This window comes from Oncorhynchus masou, unplaced genomic scaffold (assembly GCF_036934945.1).
Source record: "Oncorhynchus masou masou isolate Uvic2021 unplaced genomic scaffold, UVic_Omas_1.1 unplaced_scaffold_181, whole genome shotgun sequence".
Classification (NCBI taxonomy): domain Eukaryota; kingdom Metazoa; phylum Chordata; class Actinopteri; order Salmoniformes; family Salmonidae; genus Oncorhynchus; species Oncorhynchus masou.
The window spans coordinates 828,296-840,812 of record NW_027016550.1 but is presented as its reverse complement, the minus strand read 5'-3'; the positions used below and the strand labels follow the sequence as shown (position 1 = coordinate 840,812).

Below are 12,517 nucleotides of genomic sequence, written 5' to 3'. Positions count from 1 at the left end.
GTAGGATGGTTTGGGGATGTAGAATGGTTTGGAGGATGTTGGATGGTTTGGAGGATGTAGGATGGTTTGGAGGATGTAGGATGGTTTGAGGTTGTAGGATGGTTTGGTGATGTAAGATGATTTGGGGATGTGGGAGGGTTTGGGGATGTGGGATGATTTGGGGGATGGTTTGGTGATGTAGGATGGTTTGGGGATGTGGGATGATTTGGGGGATGGTTTGGTGATGTAAGATGATTTGAGGATGTGTGATGGTTTGGGGATGTGGGATGGTTTGGGGATGTGGGATGGTTTGGGGATGTGGGATGATTTGGGGGATGGTTTGGTGATGTGGCATGACTGACTCAAAATCATTGGCTACTTTAATAAATGGATAACGAGTCACTTTAATAATGCCACTTTAATAATGTTTACATATTCTACATTACTCATCTCATATGTATATACTGTATTCTATACGCTCGGTCATGGCTCATCCATATATTTTGGGGGATGTAGGATGGTTCCATTCCATCCTTTACTTAGATTTGTGTTTATTAGGTAGTTGTTGTGGAATTGGTAGATTACATGTTAGATATTACATTTACATTTACATTTAAGTCATTTGGCAGACGCTCTTATCCAGAGCGACTTACAAATTGGTGAATTCACCTTATGACATCCAGTGGAACAGCCACTTTACAATAGTGCATCTAAATCATTTAAGGGGGGGGGGGTGAGAAGGATTACTTTATCCTATCCTAGGTATTCCTTAAAGAGGTGGGGGTTCAGGTGTCTCCGGAAGGTGGTGATTGTACCCAACACCGCTGAGGGTGTTATTACTGCACTGTCGGAACTAGAAGCACAAGCATTTCGCTACACTCGCATTAACATCTGCTAAACATGTGTATGTGACCAATAACATTACATTTACATTTAAGTCATTTAGCAGACGCTCTTATCCAGAGCGACTTACAAATTGGTGAATTCACCTTCTGACATCCAGTGGAACAGCCACTTTACAATAGTGCATCTAAATCATTAAGGGGGGTGAGAAGGATTACTTATCCTATCCTAGGTATTCCTTGAAGAGGTGGGGTTTCAGGTGTCTCCGGAAGGTGGTGATTGACTCCGCTGTCCTGGCGTCGTGAGGGAGTTTGTTCCACCATTGGGGGGCCAGAGCAGCGAACAGTTTTGACTGGGCTGAGCGGGAACTGTACTTCCTCAGTGGTAGGTAGGCGAGCAGGCCAGAGGTGGATGAACGCAGTGCCCTTGCTTGGGTGTAGGGCCTGATCAGAGCCTGGAGGTACTGCGGTGCCGTTCCCCTCACAGCTCCATAGGCAAGCACCATGGTCTTGTAGCGGATGCGAGCTTCAACTTGATTTGATTTTGATTTGAGGAGATTACCACCTCAGTCACTGGCTTCATCAATAAGTGCATCGATGACGTCGTCCCCACAGTGACAGTACGTACATACCCCAACCAGAAGCCATGGATTACAGGCAACATCCCCACCGAGCTAAAGGCTAGAGCTGCAGCTGTCAAGGAGCAGGACACTAATCCGGATGCTTATAAGAAATCCCGCTATGCCCTCAGGCAAACCATCAAACAGGCAAAGCATCAATACAGGACTAAGATTGAATCCTACTACACCGGCTCTGACGCTCGTCTGATGTGGCAGGGGGCTTGAAAACTATTACGGACTACAAAGGGAAACCCTGCTGTGAGCTGCCCAGTGACGAGGGCCTACCAGACGAGCAAAATGCCTTTTATGCTCACTTCGAGGCAAGCAACACTGAAGCATGTATGAGAGCACCAGCTGTTCTGGACGATTATGTGATCACGCTCTCCATAGCCAATCTGAGCAAGACCTTTAAACAGGTCAACATTCACAAGGTCGCGGGCGGGGCCAGAAGGATTACCAGGACGTGTACTCAGAGCATACGCTGACAAACTGGCAAGTGTCTTCGCTGACATTTTCAACCTCTCCCTGACCGAGTCTGTAACAACTACATGTTTCAAGCAGACCACCATAGTCCCTGTGCCCAAGAAAGCGAAGGTAACCAGCCTAAATGACTACCGCCCCGTAGCACTCACGTCGGTAGCCATGAAGTGCTTTGAAAGCTGGTTATGGCTCACCTCAACATAACTCCCAGAAACCCTAGACCCACTCCAATTTGCATACCGCCCTAACAGATCCACAGATGACAAAATCTTAATCGCACTCCACACAGCCCTTTCCCACCTGGACAAAAGGAACACCTATGTGAGAATGCTGTTCATTAACTACAGCTCAGCGTTCAACACCATAGTGCCCTCAATGCTCATCACCAAGCTAAGGATCCTGGGACTAAACACCTCCCTCTGCAGCTGGATCCTGGACTTCCTGACGGGCCGCCCCCAGGTGGTGAGGGTAGGTAACAACACAACTGGAGCCCCTCAGGGGTGCGTGCTCAGTCCCCTCCTGTACTCCTTGTTCACTCACGACTGCATGGCCAGACACTAGGGATAGGCTAGGGATAGGCAGGGTAGCCTAGTGGTTAGAGCGTTGGACTGGTAAGGGTAGGTAACAACACAACTGGAGCCCCTCAGGGGTGCATGCTCAGTCCCCTCCTGTACTCCCTGTAAGACTCCAACACCATCATTCAGTTTGCTGACGACCCAACAGTGGTAGTGCCTGATCACCGACAACGATGAGACAGCCTATAGGGAGGAGGTCACCGACAACTATGAGACAGCCTATAGGGAGGAGGAGGTCACCTACAACGATGAGACAGCCTATAGGGAGGAGGTCACCGACAACGATGAGACAGCCTATAGGGAAGAGGTCACCGACAACGATGGGACAGCCTATAGGGAGGAGGTCACCAACAACGATGGGACAGCCTATAGGGAGGTGGTCACCGACAACGATGAGACAGCCTATAAGGAGGAGGTCACCGACCAGGAGGAGACGGCCTATAGGGAGGAGGTCACCGACAACGATGAGACAGCCTATAGGGAGGTGGTCACCGACAACGATGAGACAGCCTATAGGGAGGAGGTCACCAGGATGAGACAGCCTATAGGGAGGAGGTCACCGACAACGATGAGACAGCCTGTAGGGAGGAGGTCACCAGGATGAGACAGCCTATAGGGAGGAGGTCACCGACAACGATGAGACAGCCTATAGGGAGGAGGTCACCGACAACAATGAGACAGCCTATAGGGAGGAGGTCACCTACAACAATGGGTCAAGAGTTTTAAGTTCCTTGGTGTCCACATCACCAACAAACTGTCATGGTCCAAACATATCAAGACAGTTGCAAAGTCAACAAGGCCATCAATTCGGCCAATAAGTAAGGCCTTATGACGTATGTAATGTGTTGTCATGGTTTAATTGTATTATAACATCTCCCCCTAGGGGACTTACTTGGTGAGCGAAAGACACAGGCCTTTAAAAAGGCAAGAAAGAACTCTATCTTTGTCACCATATCTTTGTCACTAACAAATACAGCCACGGGTGGTAAACAATTTACTCAAAAAGAAAAGGCACCTTGGGAAATATGCAAATGACACTCTTTACAGCATACAGCGTTAAAACCTCCCAAAATGATTTTCTGTAAAACTACAGGTGTTAATGAATTACACTGGGAAAGCCTAACACAAGTTAAAGAGAGTCCAGTTGACTATAAATCAAGTATAAAACTATAAATAAATATAAAAGGTATAAGACTATAAATCAAGTGTTTTTATTTTACACTGTCGGTTTCCAAACACCAGTCAGTGTTGATATTACTCTACAGTAGAGCTTTCCAAACACCAGTCGGAGTTGATATTACTCTACAGTAGAGCTTTCCAAACACCAGTCAGTGTTGATATTACTCTACAGTAGAGCTTTCCAAACACCAGTCAGTGTTGATATTACTCTACAGTAGAGCTTTCCAAACACCAGTCGGTGTTGATATTGCTCTACAGTAGAGCTTTCCAAACACCACAGTCGAGTTACTTTGAACACTGCCAGAGTTAAACGAGAAGCACTGCAACACTTTGAATAATGTTGTTATTTTAACACCAGATCAAGTAGGACTTTATTTTTCACTGACCAATATTGTACATGTTACACTGGCCAGAGTTAATTGTACACCATTGATTTTTTTGTTGTTGCTGTGTGTCTGTCCCCACCGAACGACCCGAACTGACTGTCCTGTGTCAGTAGTCATGACATCTCTAATGTAATGCCCTGCCCTGTCTGATAACTGAGACTAACTATTGGTCTGTCTGGACACGGCAGCCAGGGAGGTTTTAGAGGGTTTAGACAGGGAGAACACACACACACACACACACACACACACACACACACACACACACACACACACACACACACACACACACACACACACACACACACACACACACACACACACACACACACACACACACACACACACACACACACAGAGAGAGGACTAATCATCACGATGTAGCCTGTGAAAATGTTGTATCAATCAATTAAGGATCAATAACGGTTTGAAAGTGGGGTGGGGTGGGGTGGGGGGGCAGCCAGGTCACCTGTGATACAGGTCAGTGTTCGACGTCCGTCTATGACTGGGGAACGTCGGGATGTGACGTGGAAACCGGCCACTAGGGGCAGCGGTGAGTTGTAGTTTTCTTTTTGTTCTGCTCGAGTGTTGTGGACGAGCTTATTCATCTGCCTCTGAGTCCAAATGTAGAGGAACGTCGGGATGTGATGTGGAAACCGGCCACTAGGGGCAGCGGTGAGCTGTAGTTTTTTTTTGTTCTGCTCGAGTGTTGTGGACGAGCTTATTCATCTGCCTCTGAGTCCAAACGTTGCAGGTTCAAATCAAACAATAGAAAGTTGTTTTTTAAAGTTTTTTTTTAAAGCCCATCCCAAACCTTAACCCTTACCTTAACCATTCAGGGTTAATACCCTGTGTGGATCACTTGGTAGAGCATGGTGCTTGCAATGCCAAGGTTGTGGGTTCAATTTCTACAGGGGACCAGTAAGAAAACATATATATTCACTACTGTAAATTACTCTGGCTAAATGTAAAAAAATAAAAAATAGTCTGACTTTGAAACCTAACACTTTGAAATTTGACTTTTGCAGTCATTTCTAAATTTGACATTAGAGAAACACAGATGAATGTCGAATTCTGACGTGAAGACTGTGAGAGCTAGTTGGAATCTGTCCCGCGGCCCGATAACTGAAGAGGAACACTGAGAGGGGCTTTTTAACGTTCTAAAGCGGAACATCAGTATCTATCTAACGGGGTCTGGGGAGGAGGAGGAGGCCAGGTGAGGAGGAGGAGGCCAGGTGAGGAGGAGGAGGTCAGGTTAGGAGGAGGAGGAGGCCAGGTGAGGAGGAGGAGGTCAGGTGAGGAGGAGGAGGAGGCCAGGTGAGGAGGAGGAGCCAGGTGAGGAGGAGGAGGCCAGGTGAGGAGGAGGAGGAGGCCAGAGGAGGAGGAGAAATCCTCGTTTTATGTAACGTCCTCTGTTTCATCCTCTCTGCTGAGTATGGAGGCGGAAGGAGTGAGAAACTGAAATGGTAATTTCCAACCCAAAGCTCCCCTGGTTCATCGATCGTGTGGATGTTCCTCTGTGAGGTCTGACTCTAAACAACATTCTGTCAGCACATACCATGTCAACACAAAACCCCATCTGATATACAAAGCTGTGAAATTAACAAATTAAATCGTTTTACGTATCTTTTACTATCCATTTTAATCACACCGCTTACCTCACTGATTTTTGCCGGTGGTAGCTGTTGCTCAGACCGGCTCCGTTTTAGGCTACCGGCGTCGGTATTTCGGTAAGGTGAGACGCTTCCCTCTGTTTCCTAAAATACCGGGAAGTGCCCGGGACTTTTCCGCGTCAAGTGGTTTCTGTTGTGTTCTCACACTGCGCACTACCAGTTCTCTCTCCGTCCAAACGGACAACTGGCCAATGTGACGGCTTAAATCCGCAGTCTGGAGTATATTATACCGGCGATGACGGGATGTTGAGCACTAGATAGTCCTCTTTCCTTCTCCGGGATTTAGTGGTCGGTCAGTCCGTTACTATAGAGCCGTGGGGCCGGTTTCCAGTTGGGGTGTCGGGCGGTGCTCTCTCTCTCTCTCTCTCTCTCTGCAGAGGCAGGGAGATGCTGAGGAAGTTACTGTACCGGGGAATGGCGGGGATAAGTCGCAAGCTGGCTGTTCACTCCCTGCTGCTGCTGAGCGGAGCTTCAATGTGTGTGTGTGTGTGTGCGCGCGTGCGTGCTTAAAAGTGTGTTTCCCCGAGGATGGTTAGTTAGATGAGGCGAGTGAACCAGTCAGGAGAGGAGAGAGCTTGCTCTGTAAACTCTCTATTTTTGCCTTGTTGACTGTGGAGGGAGAGGAGGGGAGAGGAGGAAGGGGGACGAGAAAGGAGGGGGGAGACAAAGAGGAGGGGAGAGGGAGGGGGCGAGAAAGGTTGGGGGCGAGAAAGGAGGGGGGAGAGGGACTGAGGGGGGGATGCGCACATACCCAAATCTCTCTCCAACCTGGTCTCAGAGAATTACGTATTATTCTGTATGTAAATCTTAGACTCTCCATTTAATATGATAAATGATGTAAATCCTAGACATGTCTCTGATATGTTATGAATTACAAAATGTACAATTGTTGGGAATCAGTAAAAACGTATGATATGTTACGAATTTCCAATTTGTAGTTAAATAAAGTTTAAATAAAAATACATAATTGAAAACGTTGGCTAGGTGGCTAACGCTAACGTTATCCAGTTCTAGGAGTTAAGGGTTAGTTAACATGCTAACGTTAGCTAGGTGACTAGGTGGCTAACGCTAATGTTATCCAGTTCTAGGAGTTAAGGGTTAGTTAACATGCTAACGTTAGCTAGGTGACTAGGTGGCTAACGCTAATGTTATCCAGTTCTAGGAGTTAAGGGTTAGTTAACATGCTAACGTTAGCTAGGTGACTAGGTGGCTAACGCTAATGTTATCCAGTTCTAGGAGTTAAGGGTTAGTTAACATGCTAACGTTAGCTAGGTGACTAGGTGGCTAACGCTAATGTTATCCAGTTTTAGGAGTTAAGGGTTAGTTAACATGCTAACGTTATCCAGTTCTAGGAGTTAAGGGTTAGAGTTAAGGTTAGAAGGTAGGTTAAAGGGATAGGTTTGGAGGAATGGTTAGTTAACATGCTAACTGTAGCTAGTTCTAGGAGTTAATAAGGGTTAGTGGTAAGGTTAGGAGGTAGGTAGGTAGGTTAAAGGGTTAGAGGAAGGGTTAGTTAACATGCTAACGTTAGCTAGTTCTGGGAGTTAAGGGTTAAGGTTAGGAGAAAAGGTTAATTAAAGGGCTTTAAGGTTAGGGAAAGGGTTAGCTAACATACTAACGTTAGCTAGTGCTGGGTGTTAAGGGTTAGGGTTAAGGTAAGGAGGTAGATTAAAAGGTTAGGGTTAGAGGAAGGGTTAGCTAACATGCTAACGTTAGCTAATTATGTGAGTTAGGGGTTAGGAGGTAGGTTAAACGGTTAGAGGAAGGGTTAGCTAACATGCTAACGTTAGCTAATTCTGTCAGTTATGGGTTAGGAGGTAGGTTAAACGGTTAGAGGAAGGGTTAGCTAACGTTAGCTAATTCTGTGAGTTAGGGGTTAGGAGGTAGGTTAAACGGTTAGAGGGAGGGTTAGCTAACATGCTAAGTAGTTGAAAAGTAGCTAAAAAAGTAGTAAGTAGGTGCAAAGTTGCTAATTAGCTATAATGCTAAAGTTGTCCGTGATGAGATTCGAACACCCATCCATCCACCCAGACATGGCTACCCACCCACCCACCCACCCACCAATCCACCCACACCAACCACCCTCATTAATTTTTTGACTGAAGTAACCTGCTATCTTATTAAGTGACCATTAAAGTCTATGAGACCAGTCTGATCTCCCTGCAAACTGTGTGTGTGTGTGTGTGTGTGTGTGTGTGTGTGTGTGTGTGTGTGTGTGTGTGTGTGTGTGTGTGTGTGTGTGTGTGTGTGTGTGTGTGTGTGTGTGTGTGTGTGTGTGGACCCCATTCTTGCCCCCAACGCTACACTGTGGATTTCTGCCCTAATATGGATGGTTTCACTAGTCTGCTGCTCGCTGTGCTCCTCTCCAACCGGGCACATCGTTTTAGGTCCAAGGAAAAGAGAGCGGATTTATGTTCCTTCTCTAACATTCCGATGCTGCTGGGTTTATTAATGAATCTATCCTCATCATAACACCAGTCTACTAGATATAATGAATCTATCCTCATCATAACACCAGTCTACTAGATATAATGAATCTATCCTCATCACAACACCAGTCTATTAGATATAATGAATCTATCCTCATCATAACACCAGTCTACTAGATATAATGACATAATGAATCTATCCTCATCACAACACCAGTCTATTAGATATAATGAATCTATCCTCATCATAACACCAGTCTACTAGATATAATGAATCTATCCTCAACATAACACCAGTCTACTAGATATAATGACATAATGAATCTATCCTCATCACAACACCAGTCTACTAGATATAATGACATAATGAATCTATCCTCATCATAGCACCAGTCTACTAGATATAATGAATCTATCCTCATCATAACACCAGTCTACTAGATATAATGAATCTATCCTCATCATAACACCAGTCTACTAGATATAATGAATCTATCCTCATCACAACACCAGTCTACTAGATATAATCAATCTATCCTCATCATAACACCAGTCTACTAGATATAATGATATAATCAATCTATCCTCATCATAACACCAGTCTACTAGATATAATGAATCTATCCTCATCATAACACCAGTCTACTAGATATAATGATATAATGAATCTATCCTCATCATAACACCAGTCTACTAGATATAATGATATAATCAATCTATCCTCATCATAACACCAGTCTACTAGATATAATGAATCTATCCTCATCATAACACCAGTCTACTAGATATAATGATATAATGAATCTATCCTCATCATAACACCAGTCTACTAGATATAATGATATAATCAATCTATCCTCATCATAACACCAGTCTACTAGATATAATGAATCTATCCTCATCATAACACCAGTCTACTAGATATAATGATATAATGAATCTATCCTCATCATAACACCAGTCTACTAGATATAATGATATAATGAATCTATCCTCATCCTAACACCAGTATACTAGATATAATGATATAATGAATCTATCCTCATCATAACACCAGTCTATTAGATATAATGACATAATGAATCTATCCTCATCATAACACCAGTCTACTAGATACAATGAATCTATCCTCATCATAACACCAGTCTACTAGATATAATGATATAATGAATCTATCCTCATCATAACACCAGTCTACTAGATATAATGAATATATCCTCATCACAACACCAGTCTATTAGATATAATGACATAATCAATCTATCCTCATCATAACACCAGTCTACTAGATATAATGATATAATCAATCTATCCTCATCATAACACCAGTCTACTAGATATAATGAATCTATCCTCATCATAACACCAGTCTACTAGATATAATGATATAATGAATCTATCCTCATCATAACACCAGTCTAATAGATACAATGAATCTATCCTCATCATAACACCAGTCTACTAGATATAATGACATAATGAATCTATCCTCATCATAACACCAGTCTACTAGATACAATGAATCTATCCTCATCATAACACCAGTCTATTAGATATAATGAATCTATCCTCATCACAACACCAGTCTATTAGATATAATGAATCTATCCTCATCATAACACCAGTCTACTAGATATAATGAATCTATCCTCATCATAACACCAGTCTACTAGATATAATGAATCTATCCTCATCACAACACCAGTCTATCAGATATAATGAATCTATCCTCATCATAACACCAGTCTATAAGATATAATGATATAATGAATCTATCCTCAACATAACACCAGTCTACTAGATATAATGACATAATGAATCTATCCTCATCACAACACCAGTCTACTAGATATAATGACATAATGAATCTATCCTCATCATAACACCAGTCTATTAGATATAATGAATCTATCCTCATCATAACACCAGTCTACTAGATATAATGAATCTATCCTCATCATAACACCAGTCTACTAGATATAATGATATAATGAATCTATCCTCATCACAACACCAGTCTACTAGATATAATGATATAATGAATCTATCCTCATCACAACACCAGTCTACTAGATATAATGATATAATGAATCTATCCTCATCATAACACCAGTCTACTAGATATAATGATATAATCAATCTATCCTCATCATAACACCAGTCTACTAGATATAATGAATCTATCCTCATCACAACACCAGTCTATTAGATATAATGACATAATCAATCTATCCTCATCATAACACCAGTCTACTAGATATAATGATATAATCAATCTATCCTCATCATAACACCAGTCTACTAGATATAATGAATCTATCCTCATCATAACACCAGTCTACTAGATATAATGATATAATCAATCTATCCTCATCATAACACCAGTCTACTAGATATAATGATATAATGAATATATCCTCATCATAACACCAGTCTACTAGATATAATGAATCTATCCTCATCATAACACCAGTCTACTAGATATAATGATATAATGAATCTATCCTCATCACAACACCAGTCTATTAGATATAATGACATAATGAATCTATCCTCATCATAACACCAGTCTATTAGATATAATGATATAATGAATCTATCCTCATCATAACACCAGTCTACAAAATATAATGACATAATGAATCTATCCTCATCATAACACCAGTCTACTAGATATAATCAATCTATCCTCATCATAACACCAGTCTATTAGATATAATGAATCTATCCTCATCATAACACCAGTCTACTAGATATAATGATATAATGAATCTATCCTCATCATAACACCAGTCTACAAAATATAATGACATAATGAATCTATCCTCATCATAACACCAGTCTACTAGATATAATCAATCTATCCTCATCATAACACCAGTCTACTAGATATAATCAATCTATCCTCATCATAACACCACTCTACTAGATATAATGATATAATGAATATCCTCACCATAACACCAGTCTACTAAATATAATGACATAATGAATCTATCCTCATCATAAAACCAGTCTACTAGATATAATCAATCTATCCTCATCATAACACCAGTCTACTAGATATAATTAATCTATCCTCATCATAACACCAGTCTACTAGATATAGTGAATCTATCCTCATCATAACACCAGTCTACTAGATATAATGATATAATGAATCTATCCTCATCATAAAACCAGTCTACTAGATATAATGACATAATGAATCTATCCTCATCATAACACCAGTCTACTAGATATAATCAATCTATCCTCATCATAACACCAGTCTACTAGATATAATGAATCTATCCTCATCATAACACCAGTCTACTAGATATAATGATATAATGAATCTATCCTCATCATAACACCAGTCTACTAGATATAATGACATAATGAATCTATCCTCATCACAACACCAGTCTACTAGATATAATGAATCTATCATCACCATAACACCAGTCTATTAGATATAATGAATCTATCCTCATCATAACACCAGTCTACTAGATATAATGAATCTATCCTCATCATAACACCAGTCTACTAGATATAATGAATCTATACTCATCATAACACCAGTCTACTAGATATAATGAATCTATCCTCATCATAACACCAGTCTTCTAGATATAATTAATCTATCCTCATCATAACACCAGTCTACTAGATATCATGAATCTATCCTCATCATAACACCAGTCTACTAGATATAATGAATCTATCTTCATCATAACACCAGTCTACTAGATATAATGATATAATGAATCTATCCACATCACAACACCAGTCTACTAGATTTAATGACATAATGAATCTATCCTCATCACAACACCAGTGTACTAGATATAATGATATAATGAATCTATCCTCATCATAACACCAGTCTACTAGATATAATGAATCTATCGTCATCATAACACCAGTCTACTAGATATAATGAATCTATCCTCATCATAACACCAGTCTACTAGATATAATGAATCTATCCTCATCATAACACCAGTCTACTAGATGTAATGAATCTATCCTCATCACAACACCAGTCTACTAGATGTAATGAATCTCTCCTCATCACAACACCAGTCTACTAGATATAATGAGATAATGAATCTATCCTCATCATAACACCAGTCTACTAGATATAATGAATCTATCCTCATCATAACACGAGTCTACTAGATATAATGACATAATGAATCTATCCTCATCATAACACCAGTCTACTAGATATAATCAATCTATCCTCATCATAACACCAGTCTACTAGATATAATGATATAATGAATATATCCTCATCATAACACCAGTCTACTAGATATAATGAATCTATCCTCATCATAACACCAGTCTACTAGATATAATGACATAA

The 12,517-nt window shown here is 41.3% G+C and overlaps 1 protein-coding gene across 1 annotated transcript in view; it reads right to left on the bottom strand.

Moving 5' to 3' along the window:
• The window catches only part of gng13b (guanine nucleotide binding protein (G protein), gamma 13b), a 63,907-nt gene extending 57,574 nt beyond the window's left edge, over nucleotides 1-6,333 (bottom strand). Inside the window, exon 1 of the mRNA XM_064964672.1 lies at nucleotides 5,717-6,333. The gene's annotated coding sequence lies outside the window, so the exon portion shown is untranslated. The remainder of the gene's footprint in view (nucleotides 1-5,716) is intronic.
• Between the last annotated feature and the right edge of the window lie 6,184 nt (nucleotides 6,334-12,517).